Source organism: Scyliorhinus torazame, chromosome 5 (assembly GCF_047496885.1).
Source record: "Scyliorhinus torazame isolate Kashiwa2021f chromosome 5, sScyTor2.1, whole genome shotgun sequence".
Classification (NCBI taxonomy): Eukaryota; Metazoa; Chordata; class Chondrichthyes; order Carcharhiniformes; family Scyliorhinidae; genus Scyliorhinus; species Scyliorhinus torazame.
In genome coordinates this window covers 125,506,767-125,524,710 of record NC_092711.1, presented here as the reverse complement: position 1 = coordinate 125,524,710, position 17,944 = coordinate 125,506,767, and the positions used below count along the sequence as shown (strand labels likewise).

Sequence of the window (17,944 nt, the reverse complement as noted above, 5' to 3'; positions counted from 1 at the left end):
GCTGAAAATCTTTGAATGGTGGTGGGAAACCCATGCAGACACTGGGAGAAAGTGCAAACCCCACACATACAGTCACCCAAGGCTGGAATTGAACCAACGTCCATGGTGCTGTGAGGTAGCAATGATGCCCTTTGCGACAGTCTGAATTTTCCTCTCCTGATGTTTTAACATTTGATCTTTTCAATCACAATGTGTCTCAAAGAGAAGATTGAAACTTTGGTTTTAGTGTCAGATATATTTCCTGTGTGGTTGTATGAATCGAGAACCACTAGAATGATTTCATTTCCTCTATAGATGCACCTCAGATACCAGAAATCTCTGGAATTCCACAAGTCCTCATTGCTCTCACCTTGGGTGGAACAGCTCTGAATCAGGTGGAGTCAGTCACATGTGCCTCTGTCATGATGTTTCCATTCCTATTTTATCACACACCTCCAAGTGACACTGACTATAACACAGAAACATCAAATTATCATTGCTTCCTTGCATCTTGCCCTCCTATTATTGTCTAATGATAACAGTAACAGAGTAACACACACCGGAATTGGAATAACAGGCAGGTTATTGTCTAATAATAACAGTGACAGAGTCATTATCTGGGACCCTGGATCTGGGAAGCAACAGTGCTACCCACTGTGCTACCATGATGCCCTAGATTGCCCCAGGTAGGGTGATATTTCATAGGGTCGGTGCAGATTTGATGGGTCGAATGGCCTCCTTCTGCACTGGAGGGACTCTTATGATTCTACATTGGATCCAATGATGTGTTCACTCACACACTGCAGCCTGCCTCTTATTATTGGAACAGACACTGTGTTTGTTACTCTCAAAGTGAGTGAATCCTTTGCTGTTTCTCCTCTGGGCCCCATCTCCACTGTTATTGTCTGATTGTCCCACTGAGACTCTCCCTGTTATTATTGGGCAATCAGCGAGTCAGACTGAGCCTATGGCCGCTCTCACCATCTGGAACCGTCACAATGCCCAGGTGATTTACGGCAGCTCTGGACCAATAGGAAGAGGAAGGGCAGAACTGGAGGACGACTGGGAGCGGCTGGTCCTCCAAGCAATCGGAGTGAATGAGGGGCGGGGCCCACTGTTATTTAAGCATGCGCAGTGTGGGTAATGGCGAATGAGAAGGTTTGTGTCTTCAGATCCGAAATTGGTAAGAGGCGTTTGACAATATGGAGGGAGCGAGAGATCTTGGGAGTGGGCGGAAACGTTGTGTAAACCGCAAACCTCGGAAAAGTTTACGGGACCCAGTTTGTACCGAGCGGAGCTGCAGCTCCTCATATTCGGCTCGGGTTAACGGCCGCCATCTTTATTGGATGTGCATCACGGCGCATGCGCGTTTGTCATCTTTGTCGTGGCGATGTTTCAATGAGTGGGAGGAGCTTGTTCCCCTATTCAGAATGGAGACAACTTGTCCATCAAACTGGATTAGTCTTTGAGTCTCAATGTCTTATTGATGATGCAAAGCGGTGGCAGAGATGGAAAGAAAAGGAAGCCTATACTGCTCTCCACATTTCACTGTCTTATTAATCTCTCCCTAATTTCTCTCTTTTCCCCCCTCCCCATGTAGTAGGGCTGCACGGTAGCCTTGTGGATAGCACAATTGCTTCACAACTCCAGGGTCCCAGGTTCGATTCCGGCTTGGGTCACTGTCTGTGCGGAGTCTGCACATCCTCCCCATGTGTGCGTGGGTTTCCTCCGGGTGCTCCGGTGTCCTCCCACAGTCCAAAGATGTGCAGGTTAGATGGATTGGCCATGATAAATTGTCCTTAGTGTCCAAAATTGCCCTTAGAGTTGGGTGGGGTTATGGGGATAGGGTGGAGGTGTTGACCTTCGGTAGGGTGCTCTTTCAAAGAGCTGGTGCAGACTCGATGGGCCGAATGGCCTCCCTTTGCACTGTAAATTCTATGATCTATGATATTTACATTGTGTTTCAAAAAGAAAATCACCCTTAATCCCCACAGAGAAAAACAGATTTTATCAGAAAATATCAAAAACTATGTAGAGGTTATCACAACACCCATCCCACCCCACAGGAAACGTAGATCTTGCCCAATACAGATAACTGGACCCCAGTCCATGCTTTACAATGAAGCCATTCGCCTCCTCCAGTGTCTCAAAATGGAAGCCTTTGGACTCATGTGAGCCGCAGATTTGCTGGGTGTACCACCCGAATCAAACTCCTTTCTTACATAGAGCAGCCTGAACCTTATTAAAGGGGGCTCGCTTCCTCACCAGCTCGGTTCCCACATCTTGGTAAATGCTCACTAGGATAACTGAGTGAATCCCTTTCCACATTTCCACGGTTTCAGCATGCTGGTGGTGTCGCTTTCCATGTTTGTGTTTTGTCCCCAGAGAAAGCACGTGTTCGATTTCTCCCCGCTCTGAATGGTGTGATGTTTTTTCAGACTGTGGAACTGGTTAAAGCTCTTTCTACATCAGTTCCCTGGAACACTCTCACTTGGGTTGACTGTGTGTGGATCGGGGTTTTTTTCAGTCACACTGAAATTGAAAATCTTTTCCGACAGACAGAACAGACAAACATTTCTTCTGCCACATTCACAGGCCAATGATATTCAGGTCCTGATGAATGGAGTGACTCTGTTAAATTTTTTTTTTTTTAAATAAAAAAATTTAGAGCACCCACTTCATTTTTTCCAATTAAGGGGCAATTTAGCATGCCAATCCACCTGTCCACATCTTTGGGTTGTGGGGGCGAAACCCATGCAAACACGGGGAGGATGTGCAAACTCCACTCGGACAGTGACCCAGAGCCGGGATCGAACCTGGGACCTTGGCGCGTGAGGCAGCAGTGTTATCCACTGCACGATTGTGCTACCCAATCTTGATGTGAAGGTTGATTTGACTTTCCATCTGTAAATCCTCCCCTTGTAATATCCTGTAAAGGAGTTTACAAAAGTCATCACTGTCAGTCCAGGATAGAAATTTTGAACATACAATTCTAGTTTCTCTGGAACATTTTTCCCTCTCTTGTTCCCCCAAAGCTGTAAATCCCCATCCCACACACTCTCCCTCCTCCCTGGGCTGAAATCCAAACCCATCTCACCATCTGCACCGTTTCTTTCCTCCACTCCCAGTTTTCTCCCTCTTCTCTGCCTGGGTTCAGTTCTCCAGCTCCTGTCTGTAGACTGACAATAAAATCATTGGGTCTTATTGGGGGTTTAGGGCCTCCAGTGGGTGTTTGTGAATCCTCCCGCCCACCTCCCAGGGTTTCCTTCCTTCCCAGAGATCAGAGTCCTCATTGATGATTTGAGCCCAAACTGGAACCACGCTAAATTGCCCCTTAATTGTGGAAGAAAAAGTATATGAAGGTTTGAGGCTCCACAAAGTGTTGCCAACTCCTCCCACTCTCCTTAACAGGTTGACGCATTTATTTGTCTGACAAAAAGAATGGTGTCTGGTGGCACAGTGGTTAACACTGCTGCCTCACGGCACCAAGGAGCAGGGTTTCATCTCAGCCCCAGGTCACTGTTCGTGTGGTGTTAGCACATTCTCCCCGTGTCTGCTTGGGTTCCACCCCCACAACCCAAAGATGTGCAGGGTAGGTGGGTTGGCCACGCTAAATTGCACTTTAAGTGGTAAAAAATAATTGGGTACTCTAAATTTATTTCAAAAAAGGATTGTCTCTTTCTTCATGTTCACAATTAGAGGGGTGGGTTCCCCAGGAGATGGCTGACATTTCAGGGCAATTAAATTAATAATGGACAGAGATATGTCTTGTGTTCCTATTGGCACAGATTAGATATATTATTTACGGTTCTGTAATAAAGTATATTTATTATTATTTCTTGTCTTGTAATATAAGCCTGTAGATACGTTATGGATTTCCAGTCATCTCTTCCCACAGAGGGTTGTTAGTCTTTGGATTCTCTTCCACAGGGGCCAGTTGTATCTGGAGGTCATTGAATATATTGAAGCACAAGTTTGACAGACATTTTATTGACAATAGAGTTAAGGGTTATGGGGAACAGGTAGGAAAATAGAGTGAAAGCTGAGATGAGGAGGGATCTCTTCACTCGAGGATGTGGTGAAGCTTTGGAATTCTCTACCCCAGAGGAATGTGCAGCCTCAGTCATCAGGTATGTTCAAGACAAATATTGACCGGTTTCTAGATATTGAAGATAGCGAGGGATATGGGGATCATGTGGGAAAATGGTGCTGAGGTAGATCGGCCAAGGATCTCATTGAATGGTTGAGCAGACTTGCTGGGCCAAATGGCCTACTCTTGCTGCTATTATAATCTCTGTGTCCTGGTCAGGAAGCAGTGAGCTGAGCTTGGATCTGTCAATCAACATGAATCATAATCAAAGACCCCTTCCACCCGGCTTACTCACTCTTCCAACTTCTTCCATCGGGCAGAGTAGGTGGGTTGGCCACGCTAAATTGCACTTTAAGTGGTAAAAAATAATTGGGTACTCTAAATTTATTTAAGTCTGAGAAAACACACAAACAGACTCAAAAACAGCTTCTTCCCTGCTGTTACCAGACTCCTAAACGACCCTCTAATGGACGGACTTCAATAACATTCCACACCTGTATACTTCACCTAATGCCGGTGTTTATGTCGTTACATAAGAACTAGGAACAGGAGTAGGCCATCTGGCCCCTCGAGCCTGCTCCGCCATTCAATGAGATCATGGCTGATCTTTGTGGACTCAGCTCCACTCTCCGGCCCGTACACACCATATCCCCGAATCCCTTAATTCTTTAGAAAGGCATCTATCTTTTTCTTAAAAACGTTTAAAGAAGGAGCCTCAACTGCTTCACTGGGCAAGGAATTCCAGAGATTCACAACCCTTTGGGTGAAGAAGTTCCTCCTACACTCCGTCCTAAATCTACCTCCCCTTATTTTGAGGCTATGCCACCTAGTTCTGCTTTCCCCGACCAGTGGAAACAACCTGCCCGCATCTATCCTATCTATTCCCTTCATAATTTTATATGTCTCAGTAAGATCCCCCGCATCCTTCTAAACTCCAATGAGTACAGTCCCAGTCTTCTCAACCTCTCGTCATAATCTAATCCCCTCAACTCTGGGATCAACCTAGTGAATCTCCTCTGCACTCCCTCCAGTGCCAATATGTCCTTTCTCAGGTAAGGAGACCAAAACTGAACACAATACTCCAGATGCGGCCTCACCAACACCCTATACAATTGCAGCATAACCTCACTAGTCTTGAACTCCATCCCTCTAGCAATGAAAGACAAAACTCGATTAGCCTTCTTAATCACCTGTTGCACCTGCACACCAACTTTTTGCGACTCGTGCACCAGCACACCCAGGTCCCTCTGCACAGCAGCATGTTTTAACATCTTACCGTTTAAATAATAATCCATTCTGCTGTTATTCCTCCCAAAATGGATAGCCTCACACTTGGCAACATTGAATTCCATCTGCCAGACCCTAGCCCATTCACCTAACCTATCCAAATCCTTCTGCAGACTTCCGGTATCCTCTGCCCTTTTTGCTTTACCACTCATCTTAGTGTCGTCTGCAAACATTGACACATTGCACTTGGTCCCCAACTCCAAATCGTCTATGTAAATTGTGAACAACTGCGGGCCCAACACTGATCCTTGAGGGACCCCACTAGCTACAGGTTGCCAATCAGAGAAACACCCATTTATCCCCACTCTCTGCTTTCTGTTAGTTAACCAATCCTCTACCCACTTTACCCTCAATGCCATGCATCTTTAGTTTATGCAGCAACCTTTTGTGTGGCACCTTGTCAAAAGCTTTCTGGAAATCCAGATATACCACGTCCATTGGCTCCCCGTTATCTCCTGCACTGGTAACGTCCTCAAAGTCCTACCAAATTAGTCAGACACGACCTACCCTTTGTGAACCCATGCTGCGTCTGCCCAATGGGACAATTTCCCTCCAGGTGCCCCGCTATTTCCTCCTTAATGATAGATTCCAGCATTTTCCCTACAACCGAAGTTAAGCTTACCGGCCTATAATTACCCGCTTTCTGCCGACCTCCTTTTTTAAACAGTGGTGTCACGTTTGCTACTTTCCAATCCTCTGGAACAACCCAGAGTCTAGTGAATTTTGATAAATTATCACTAGTGCGTTTACAATTTCCCTCGCCATCTCTTTTAACACTCTGGGATGCATCCCATCAGGGCCAGGAGACTTGTCTACCTTTAGCCCCATTAGCTTGCCCAATACTGCCTCCTTAGTGATTACAATCATCTCAAGGTCCTCACCTATCATATCCTTATTTCCATCAGTCACTGGCATGTTATTTGTGTCCTCCACTGTGAAGACTGACCCAAAAAAACCTGTTCAGCTCCTCAGCCATTTTCCCGTCTCCTATTATTAAATCGCCCTTCTCATCTTCCAAAGGACCAATATTTACCGTAGCCACTCTTTTTTTGTCATATATATTTGTAGAAGCTTTTACTATCTGCTTTTTGTTCTGAGCCAGTTTACTTTCATAGCCTACCGTACTCTTCTTTATGGCTTTTTTAGTAGCTTTCTGTTGTCCCCTAAAGACTTCCCAGTCCTCTAGTCTCCCACTAATTTTTGCCACTTTGTATGTTTTTTCCTTCAATTTGATACTCTCCCTCACCTCCTTAGATATCCACGGTCGATTTTTCCCCTTTCTACCGTCTTTCTTTTTTGTCGGTATGAACCTTTTCTGAACACTGTGAAAGATCGCTCGGAAGGTTCTCCACTGTTCCTCAACTGCTTCACCATGAAGTCTTTGCTCCCAGTCTACCTTAGTTACATTGTGTACATTGTGTTGCTCTATTATGCATTTTCATTTATTTCCTTTTCTTTTGAAATGATCTGTTGAGCTGCTCGCAGAAAAATACTTTTCACTGTACCTCTGTACACGTGACAATAAACAAAATCCAAATCCAATCTAACACTGACAGACGAAAAACACCTGACCTATCTTTCTATCCTGGACTAACTGATGAATTTGTTAATTATTTTTGAAGGATATTGGAAGAGGACGAATTATAGACAGAAATTTCAAACATCCCGTCTCGATATGACCTGAATATCATCGGGCTCTGAATATCAGCGGCGAGAAGGAGAAATATTTGTCCGATCTGTCGACTTCAGAACATTTTATACGCAAGTGTGACTGGAAAAGCACCAAGACCCACACAACACACTCCCGAGTGAGAGTGTCCAGTGAACTGACTGTGGAAAGAGCTTCAACCAGATACAGAGCCTGAAAAAGCATCACACCATTCACAGTGAGTAGAGACAATGCTCATGTTCTGAGTGTAGACAAGACTTCCACTTACAGTCCAACCTGGAGAGACACGAGGAGACCCTAAACATGGAAAAACCGTGGAAATGTGGGAAGGGATTCCGATCCCCATCTAAGCTGCAGACTCATCGACGCGTTCACACTGGAGAGAGGCCGTTCACCTGCTCTCAGTGTGTGAAGGGATTCACTCAGTTATGTCATCTGCAGACACATCAGCGCATTCACACTGTGGAGAAGCCAGTCACCTGCTCTCAGTGTGGGAAGGGATTCATTGATTCTTCCGCCCTGCGGCAACATCAGCAAATTCACACTCTGGAGAGGCCGTTCACCTGCTCTCAGTGTGGGAAGGGATTCCGTGATTTATCCAACCTGCGGATTCATCAGCGAGTTCACACTGGTGAGCGTCCGTTCACCTGTTCTCACTGTGGGGAGGGATTCACTCAGTCATCCAGCCTGCAAACACAACAGCGAGTGCACACTGGGGAGAAGCTATTTTCCTGTTCTCAGTGTGGGCAGAGTTTCCGAGCTTCATCCAGCCTGCGGAACCATCTGCGAGTTCACACTGGGGAGAAGCCATTCACCTGCTTTCAGTGTGGGAACGAATTCAGTGATTTTTCCAGTCTCCAGACACACCAGTGAATTCACACCAGGGCAACGCCGTTCACCTGCTCTGTGTGGGAAGGGATTTATTGATTCCGCCATCCTGCAGAGACATCAGCGAATTCACACTGGGGAGAAGCCATTCACCTGCTCCCTCTGGGAAGGGATTCACACAGTTATCCAGTCTGCAGACATACCAGCGAGTTCACACTGGGGAAAGCCGTTCACCTGCTCTTAGTGGGGGAAGGAAAGTTACATAGAAAATAGGAGCAGGAATCATTATGATCGTGGCTTATCATCCAACTCCATAGCTTAATCCCGCTTTCTCCTCCATATCCTCTGATCCCCTTCACCCAAAGTGCAATATCCACTTTCTTCTTGAAAACATACAATGTATTGGGCTCAACTATTTCCTGTGGTAACAAATTCCACAGGCTCACCACTTTCTGGGTGAAGAAACTTCTCCTAATCTCTGTCGTAAATGGTCTACCCTGTATCCTCAGACTGCAACCTCTGGTTCTGTACACTCCCACCAACGGGAAAATCTTTCCTGCATCTACCCTGTCAAGTCCTGTTAGAAATGTTTAGGTTTCTCTGAGATCCCCCATTCTTCTGAACTCCAGCGAATACAATCCTAACTGATTCAATCTCTTATACGTCAGTCCCACCATCCCACAAATCAGTCTGGTAAACCTTTGTTGCACTTCCTCGAGAGCAAGAACATCCTACATCCAATAACTAGACCAGAACTACACACAAGGCCCTGTATAGAACAAAGAACGATACAGCACAGGAACAGGCCCTTCGGCCCTACAAGTCTGCACCGAACACATGTCCTATCTAGACCAACCGCCTGTATCCTTCTATACCCCATCTGTTCATGTGCCTATCCTGATAAGTCTTAAAGGTCGCTAACATATCTGCCTCAACTACCTCACTTGGCAGTGCATTCCACTCCACCACCACTCACTTGTGTATAAAAACTTCCCCCGCATAGCTCCACTGAAATTTTCCCCCCTCACCTTGAACTTGTGCCCCCTTGTAATTGTCATTTCCGCCCTGGGAAAAACCCTCGAACTGTTCATCCCATCTATACCCCTAATAATTTTTTAAACTTATATCAGGCCGCCCCTCAGCCTTCATCTCTCTCAGGAAAACAATCCCAGTTTATTCAATCTCTCCTCATAGCTAATACCCTCCATACCAGGCAACATTCTGGTAAACCTTTTCTGAACTCTCTCCAAAGTCTCCACGTCCTTCTGGTATGCGGTGACCAGAATTGGACACAGTATTCCAAATGTGGCCAAACCAACATTCCATATGACTGTCACGTAATTTTAGAGCTTTTATACTCTATACCCCGTCCTATGAAGGCAAGCATGTCATATGCTTTCTTCAAAACCATTTCCACCTGGTGCTGCCACTTTTAAGGATCTGTCGACCTACACGCCCAGATCACTCTGTGTCTCTATGCTCCTGATGGCTCTGCCATTTATTTTATAGCTCCTACCCGAATTGGATCTACCAAAATGCATCACCTCGCATTTGTCCAGGTTAAATTCTATCTGCCATTTCTCTGCCCAATTTTGCAGCCTATCAATATCCTGTTGTATTCTCTGACAATCTTCATCACTGTCTGCAAGGGGCTGGTTTAGCTCACTGGGCTAAATCGCTGGCTTTTAAAGCAGACCAAGGCAGGCCAGCAGCACGGTTCAATTCCCGTACCAGCCTCCCCGAACAGGTGCCGGAATGTGGTGACTAGGGGCTTTTCACAGTAACTTCATTGAAGCCTACTCGTGACGAGCGATTTTCATTTCATTTTCAACTCCTGCAATCTTAGTATCATCTGCAAACTTGCTAATCAGATCCGCTACGTTTTCTTGCAAATCATCTTGACCTCCCTCGTACAAAACTATGTTGTCTGTCGCTAATAAGACCATTCGCTTCCAATCCTATCTCTGAGAATAATTCTCTGAGTATAATTGCAGCAAGATATCCCTGCTCCTGTACTCGAATCCGCTTGCAATGAAGGCGAGTATATCATTTGCCCTCTTTACCGCCTGCTGTAGCTGCATGCTTATCTTCAGTGACTGGTGTACAAGGATACCCAGGTCCTGTTGCACATTCCCCTCTCCTAATCTATGGCCGTTCAGATAATTGTCTGCATTCTCGTTTTTGGTATCAAAGTGGGTAACCTTGCATTTCTCCAAATTATACTGCATCTGCCAACCATTTGCCCACTCACTCAACTTATCCAAATCACACTGATGGATCTCTGCGTCCTCCTCACAGCACCCCCACCCCCCACAACATGCTGTCATCTGCAAATTTGGAGATATTGCATTTTGTTCCCTCATCTAAATCGTTAATACATACAGCGGTGCAGTGGTTAGCACAGCTGCCTCACTGTGCCGAGGACCAGTGTTCAATCCTGCTCCGGGTCATTGTCTGTGTGGAGACAAGTTCTCCCCGTGTCTCCGTGGGTCTCACCCCATAACCCAATGTTGTGCAGGGTAGGTGAATGGGCCACGCTTAATTGCCCCATAATTGGAAAACAGGAATTGGGTACTTTAAATTTTTTTTTAAATCATTACTATATCTTGCGAATATCTGGGGTCCTAGTACCGACCCCTTTGGTACCCCACTAGTCACTGCCTGCCAATTTGAAAAAAAAAACATTAATTCCTACTCTTTGTCTCTTGCCTGCCAACCAGTTTCCTATCCATCTCAATATACTGCCCCTAATCCCATGTGCTTCAATTTTACACACTAATATCTTATGCGGGACTTCGGTCAAAAGCCATCTGAAAGTCAAAATATACCACATCCACTGGCTCCCCCTCATCAATTCTGCCAGTTACATCCTCAAAGAATTCCAGTAGATCTGTCAAGCATGATTTCCCCTTAATAAATCCATGCTGACTCTGTCCGATCCTGCCACTGGTTTCTAAGTGCTTTGCTATAAATTCTATGATAATGGATTTTAGAATTTTCCCCACTGCCGATGTCAGGCTTACTGGTCTATAATTCCCTATTTTCTCTCTATATCCCTTTTTTAAACGGTGGAATTACATAAGACACCCTCCAATCTGCAGGAATTGTTCCAGAGTCTATAAGAATCCTGGAAGATGACCACCACTATTTCTTTTGGGATACAGATTATCAGGCCCTGGAGATTTATTTCCAGACCCACTTCTTTAAGTACTTTGGGATGCAGATTATCAGGCCCTGGGGATTTATCAGCCTTCAATCCCATCAATTTCCCCAACACCATTTCTCTCCTAATAATGATCTCCTTCAGTTCCTCCCTCTCTCTAAATCCTGCGTTCCCCAACATTTCTGTATCTGATTTGTGAAGACAGAACCAAATTATGTATTTATTTGCTCACGCATCTCTTTGTTCCCTATTATACATTCCCCTGTTTCTGACTGTGAGGAACCTACATTTGTCTTCACCAATCTTTTTCTCTTCACATACCTATAGAAACTTTTGCAATCAGCCTCATTTTCTGTTTTATGCCATTCCCAACATCACCATGATGTGGAGATGCCGGCGTTGGACTGTGGTGAGCACAGTAAGAAGTTTTGCAACACCAGGTTAAAGTCCAACAGGTTTGTTTCAAACACTAGCTTTCGGAGCACTGCACCTTCCTCAGGTGAATGAAGAGGTATGTTCCAGAAACATATATAGACAGATTCAAAGATGCAAGACGACGGTTGGAATATGAGCATTTGCAGTTAATTCAGTGTTTACAGATCCAGAGATCGGGGTAACCCCAGGTTAAAGAGGTGTGAATTGTGTCAAGCCAGGACAGTTGGTAGGATGTCGCAAGCCCAGGCCAGATGGTGGGGGGGTGAATGTAATGCAACATGAATCCCAGGTCCCGGTTGAGGCTGCACTCATGTGTGCGGAACTTGGCTATAAGTTTCTGCTCGGCGATTCTGCGTTGTCGCGGGTCCTGAAGGCCGCCTTGGAGAACGCTTACCCGGAGATCAGAGGCTGAATGCCCTTGACTGCTGAAGTGTTCCCCAACTGGAAGGGAACATTCCTGCCTGGTGATTGTCGCGCGATGTCCGTTCATTCGTTGTCGCAGCGTCTGCATGGTCTCGCCAATGTCTCCATAACTCCGATTATCTCACACCTGTCTACGTCTATTTGCGCGATTCACTTGGTTATGCCGTCTGCAGTCACACCAGGGAGTTCATACTGGGGAGAGGCCATTCACCTGCTCTCAATGTGTGAAGGGATTTTGTAATTCATTGCACTTTTTGAGACACCAACAAGTTTGCAACCGATTACAGGGATTGGATTCTACTGTTATTGTTTCTGTTCTCAATTACATCCAGGACTGCATTTTGTTCATTCTGTTGGTCAATGGGGATGGTCAGAGGGTTTCTTTCTGCTGGACTGGCCGGTCTCACGACTTCATCTCCAGTGGGCTGATCCTCTCTGAGCCTTCTTGCGAATATCTGGTTTCACATTTCACAAGGGGTGAAAGGGGAGGTTAGAAGATGTTTCATTACCATTTCTGTTTGGAAACCGCAAAAATCATGCCACATTGCCATGAAGATGGGCTGTGGTGGTTTCATGGTTCTTTTGTTTTATTTTCTTGGTGCTTCTCACAGAAGCGCACCATCAGGGTATGAGGGGTAAATTGTCTGAGGTGCACTGGGAAACTACATTAAATAGTATGGTGGGAGACGGGCAATCACTAATATTGAAGGAATTATTACAGATTTACACAAGGTTCGGTTAGCTCAGATGGCTGGTTTGTGCTGAGTGACATCAACAGCACAGGTTAAATTCCCATACCGGCTGGTTAGCCATGGCTTGTCAGTATTTATGCTCCACATCAGCATCTCCCTCGTGTGTATCTAGCTTTACGTTTAATGTTGTTCACCTCAACCACTCGCTGTGGTAACGAGTTCCACATTCTCACCACTCGCTGGGTAAAGAGGTGTCTACTGAAATTGCTGTTGGATTATTGAATCCCTTCATAATCTGAAAGACTTCCATCAGGTCACCCATCAGTCTTCTCTTTTCCGGAAAAAAGCAGTCCCAGCCTTTTCTGAGTGTTAAATGCTCTCAGTTCTGTATATTATGAATCTTTGTTGCACCTTATCCAGTGTCTCTATTTCCTTTTTCAAAATGGAGATCACCAATGTTGACAGTGCTCCCAGTGTAGTTGAACATTTCCTCCGTGCTTTTCAATTCTATCCCTCTGGAATGGAACCCTATTTATGGGCCCCACACTTTAGGAAAAATGTGAAGTTCTTAGAGAGGGTGTAGGACCCGTACCAGCCTCCCTGAACAGGCGCCGGAATGTGGCGACTAGGGGCTTTTCACAGTAACTTCAGTGAAGCCTACTTGTGACGATAAGCGATTTTCATTTTCCATTTCGGAGGACATTTACAATAATCTTTATTATTGCCACAAGTAGGCTTACATTAACACTGCAATGAAGTAACTGTGAAAATCCACTAGTCGCCACACTCCGACACTTGTTTGGGTACACCAAGAGAGAATTCAGAATGTCCAATTCACCTAACCTGCACATTGGGATAAAAGGTTCTTTTTCGGAATGGCAACCGGTGACGAGTGGTGTCCCGCAGGGTTCAGTGTTGGGGCCACAGCTGTTCTCTTTATATATTAACGATCTAGATGACGGGACTGTGGGCATTCTGGCTAAGTTTGCCGATGATAGAAAGATAGGTGGAGGGGCAGGTAGTATGGAGGAGGTGGGGAGGCTGCAGAAAGATTTAGACAGTTTAGGAGAGTGGTCCAAGAAATGGCTGATGAAATTCAACGTGGGCAAGTGCGAGGTCTTGCACTTTGGAAAAAAGAATAGAGGCGTGGACTATTTTCTAAACGGTGACAAAATTCATAATGCTGAAGTGCAAAGGGACTTGGGAGTCCTAGTCCAGGATTCTCGAAAGGTAAACTTGCCGGTTGAGTCCGTAATTAAGAAAGCAAATGCAATGTTGTCATTCATCTCAAGAGGCTTGGAATATAAAAGCAGGGATGTACTTCTGAAGCTTTATAAAGCATTAGTTAGGCCCCATTTAGAATACTGTGAGCAATTTTGGGCCCCACACCTCAGGAAGGACATACTGGCACTGGAGCGGGTCCAGTGGAGATTCACACGGATGATCCCAGGAATGGTAGGCCTAACATACGATGAACGTCTGAGGATCCTGGGATTATAGTCATTGGAGTTTAGGAGGTTGAGGGGAGATCTAATAGAAACTTACAAGATAATGAATGGCTTAGATTGGGTGGATGTAGGGAAGTTGTTTCCATTAGCAGGGGAGACTAGGACCCGGGGGCACAGCCTTAGAATAAAAGGGAGTCACTTTAGAACAGAGATGAGGAGAAATTTCTTCAGCCAGAGAATGGTGGGTCTGTGGAATTCATTGCCACAGAGGGCGGTGGAGGCCGGGACGTTGAGTGTCTTTAAGACAGAAGTTGATAAATTCTTGATTTCTCGAGGAATTAAGGGCTATGGAGAGAGAGCGGGTAAATGGAGTTGAAATCAGCCATGATTGAATGGTGGAGTGGACTCGATGGGCCGAATGGCCTTCCTTCCGCTCCTATGTCTTATGATCATTCGGGACTTGTGGGACGAAACTGGAGCACCCGGAGGAAACCCAAGCAGACACGGGGAGAACGTGTAGACTCCGCACAGACAGTGACCCAAACCGGGAATCGAATCTGGGACCCTGGTGCTGTGAAGCAACAGTGCTAACCATTGTGCTAGAATGGCACCAGGGATAAGGGACTCCAGTTAGTTGGAGTGACTGTAGCAGCTGAATTTCCCTCTTGAGATCACAGCATCAGAAGGGTGGGGAATGGGGTCATTCGGCCCTTTGAGACCATGTTGGTTCTCTGTAGAGCAAGCCAGTCTGTCCACTGCTCCTTCTAACTCCGAATCTGTGCAGGCTTGTTTCTCTCAGTACCCGTCCAATTTCCTATTGAAATCCTTCCGTCACCTCTGCAACTCCTACCCTCAGGCAGTAGGTTCCAGGTCATTACCACTCGCTTTACATATACATCAGTCTCCTAGAGCACAGAGGAGTCTATTTGACCCATTTTTCCCGTGCCAGCTCTTTGTACAGCGACCCATTTAATCCCAGAGTTCGACGATTTTGTTTTCTTTTTCAGAATGAATCAAATTATCTTTTGGAAGTGACAGTCCAATGAGATTGCAGCACCATTTATAGACGGTATTCTAAATCACAACAACTCGCTATATTTTACTACAAATAATTGTGCATATGGTGCGTGTAGAGTTTCACAGAGTTTTCAAAATAGTGTCAATGACGTGGTTATTACACAAAATTAAAACTCAATCTTTATTAATGATTCTGGTGAGGACACCAAATGTACTATGTCAGAGTTTGCGAACAATTAGAACAAGTGTACATTTCTGTAAAACCTCACTACCACTGGACCTCCTAAAGTGGTTTAAAGCCAATGCAGTGCTTCTGAAATATATTGACTGCTGTAATGTAGGAAACTGTAAGTACCAGGTATGATCACGTTTAGTTATAAAATTGTCATTTTCATAGTGCATTCACTGTCATTTGTAACAAGGTCAAGGAAGCCCTTTTATACCTTTAACATGTGGCTTCCTGCAGCCATTTCACCTTCTGTACCTTTTCTATATTAACTATGCATTGATTTCATAGCAAAAAACAATAATTATAGTCATGATTATTCAATGGTGAACATTGATTATCATAAGTGAATTGGTGTGTTAGGTAATTTATATTGCAAAGACTAGATCTTTATTTTAAAAATTAACACGATCAACCAAAATGTTTCCAGAAACTTCAGAGCTATCAGAATTTGTTTGAAAAAAATAAATTACTCGATAATTTTGAAGTTATGAGATGTGGTGATAAGCCTGTATATAATATTACATGTACTCAGCAGTGTGAACTCCCACCAGGACGTGGCGTCCGGCATCAGTCAGGTAACTTCCGGCTACTAGCAGAAGGTTGTAAGGTGTACACGAGGACAGTCGCACGTCAGAGTAGTTCCAAGAGTGTCTAATGTAACTGTGATGACTTGGTCTGTCAGCATTCTGATCGTTACCTTACCACGTGTACATTAATACATCATCATTCTGGCTAAGTCACCAGCAGTTCTGTAGAATCATTGCAAGACAAGATCACAGAATACAACACTAGACAACTTATTCTGTCATGAATATGTGGTATGTGGCCTAGGCAGTGGTGTGATGGTATTTTAAAAAAATTCTTTTTTTTTTTTTTAAAAAGAGTACCCAATTAATTTTTTCAAATTAAGGGGCAATTTAGCGTGGCCAATCGACCTACCCTGCACATCTTTGGGAAATGGGGGCGAAACCCACACAAACACGGGGAGAATTTGCAAATTCCACACTGAGAGTGACCCAGAGGTGGGATCGAACCTGAGACCTCGGTGCCGTGAAGCAGCAATGCTAACCACTAAGCCACTGTGCTGCCCTGTATTGTTACTGGGCGAGTAATCCAGAGACCCAGGTTAATGCTTTGGGTCTGCCTATGGCACATGGTGAAATTGAAATTAATAAAAGTCTTGAATTAAAGTCTGATAACATTGTCAATTGTTGTAAAAGCCCATCTGGTTCAATAATGTCCTTCAGGAAATCTGCTCTCCTTACGTGGCCTGGCCTACACGTGACTCCAGATCCACAGCAATGTTGTGGTTGATTTGTAAGTGCCCTCTGAAATAGCCTCACAAGACACGCAGTTCAAGGGCAATTGGAATATGCAGTAAATGCTGGCCCAGCCAGTGATGCCCACCTCCCATGAATGAATAATTTTTAAGAAGACTAATTTTTCAATCTGAAGACGAGTAAGAAACTGTCTCTTTGATTGGATTTGATTTATTATCGACGTACAGCGAAAAGTATTGTTCTACAGTCCAGACAGATCGTTCCATACATGAAAAAACAAAGTGCGGATCTTGGCAGTTTGCTCAGTTCACAAAAGAATTTAATGGCTTTGTAGAAGCAGATTAACGTTTTAATCCCCATCCGAAACATTTCTAACGGTAATGTGCTCGTACAGACAGACACAAACGATACTGAAACTGAATTAGAGGAAATAGCAGAGATTTAACTGAACCACCTTTTTGAAAAATTTGGCCTTCATGATGGAGAAACAGGAAAAGCCACTCAGGGAGATGAGGAAATCCAGGCTCAGTGCGGATTTGCTGTCAGCCCTCCTTTCTTATACATGAACGGGATTTAGGCTGCAGAATGTTTCACACCAAAACACAGAGGGGTCAAATATAAGCAACTCATAATTCTCAATTCACTTCCATTTAACTATATTTGACTTTGTTTAAAAGCTGTCTGAGGTCAATCTCAACAAAGATTCATGGGGTTTGTATTACCCAGTGACACACTTTCTTTTCTTGGTCAGCCATGTTTGCAATTCAATGGTGCATATTTCAGAGTTATTCAGAGTGAAGACTCGAGATCTATTCAATTCAAACTGAAGTCATATATAACAAATAAATATACTGATTGTCAACATTGAATAATGAAACAAATATTGAGTAAAATTGATGGAAATTTTCCGTAGGAAGATAAGAATGTTGCATTAATGATTGAACCGAGAGCATTGTTCCATTAGATATTTGCTGAACAAATGCTAAAGTTCAATATAAGTTCTCTATCTTATGAAATGAAATGAAAATCGCTTATTGTCACAAGTAGGCTTCAAATGAAGTTACTGTGAAAAGCCCCTAGTCGGCACATTATGGCGCCTGTTCAGGGAGGCTGTTACGGGAATCGAACCGTGCTGCTGGTCTGCCTTGGTCTGCTTTTAAAGCCAGCGATTTAGCCCTGTGCTAAACAGCCCCTGGTCTTACAAGTTGAGACACCTGTTTTAAAGGAACAGCTGACTTCATGTAATCAGTGACCTGGCCTCCCAGCCGAACCATTGAAAGCTGCAGCAAGACTGTGCAGTCATCTGTACATACATCTGCACATACACCAGGGAATGCAGACAGATGTAACAGCCACAGCATCACCAGAGGGCATCAGAGACGGGTATAAAGGGTCGAGCCCAAG

The 17,944-nt window shown here is 44.6% G+C and overlaps 2 protein-coding genes and 1 long non-coding RNA gene across 9 annotated transcripts in view; 2 read left to right on the top strand and 1 right to left on the bottom strand.

The window, feature by feature from the left end:
* LOC140421791 (uncharacterized) overlaps positions 1-17,944 on the top strand; it is an 864,226-nt gene that overhangs the window by 271,897 nt on the left and 574,385 nt on the right. The gene's annotated exons all lie outside the window — the stretch shown is intronic.
* LOC140421792 (uncharacterized) overlaps positions 1-17,944 on the bottom strand; it is a 211,876-nt gene that overhangs the window by 75,315 nt on the left and 118,617 nt on the right. The gene's annotated exons all lie outside the window — the stretch shown is intronic.
* Positions 1,078-16,000, top strand: LOC140419706 (uncharacterized). Its single transcript, XR_011945991.1, has 2 exons — positions 1,078-1,162; positions 6,979-16,000. It is a non-coding gene; the product is annotated as an uncharacterized lncRNA (long non-coding RNA).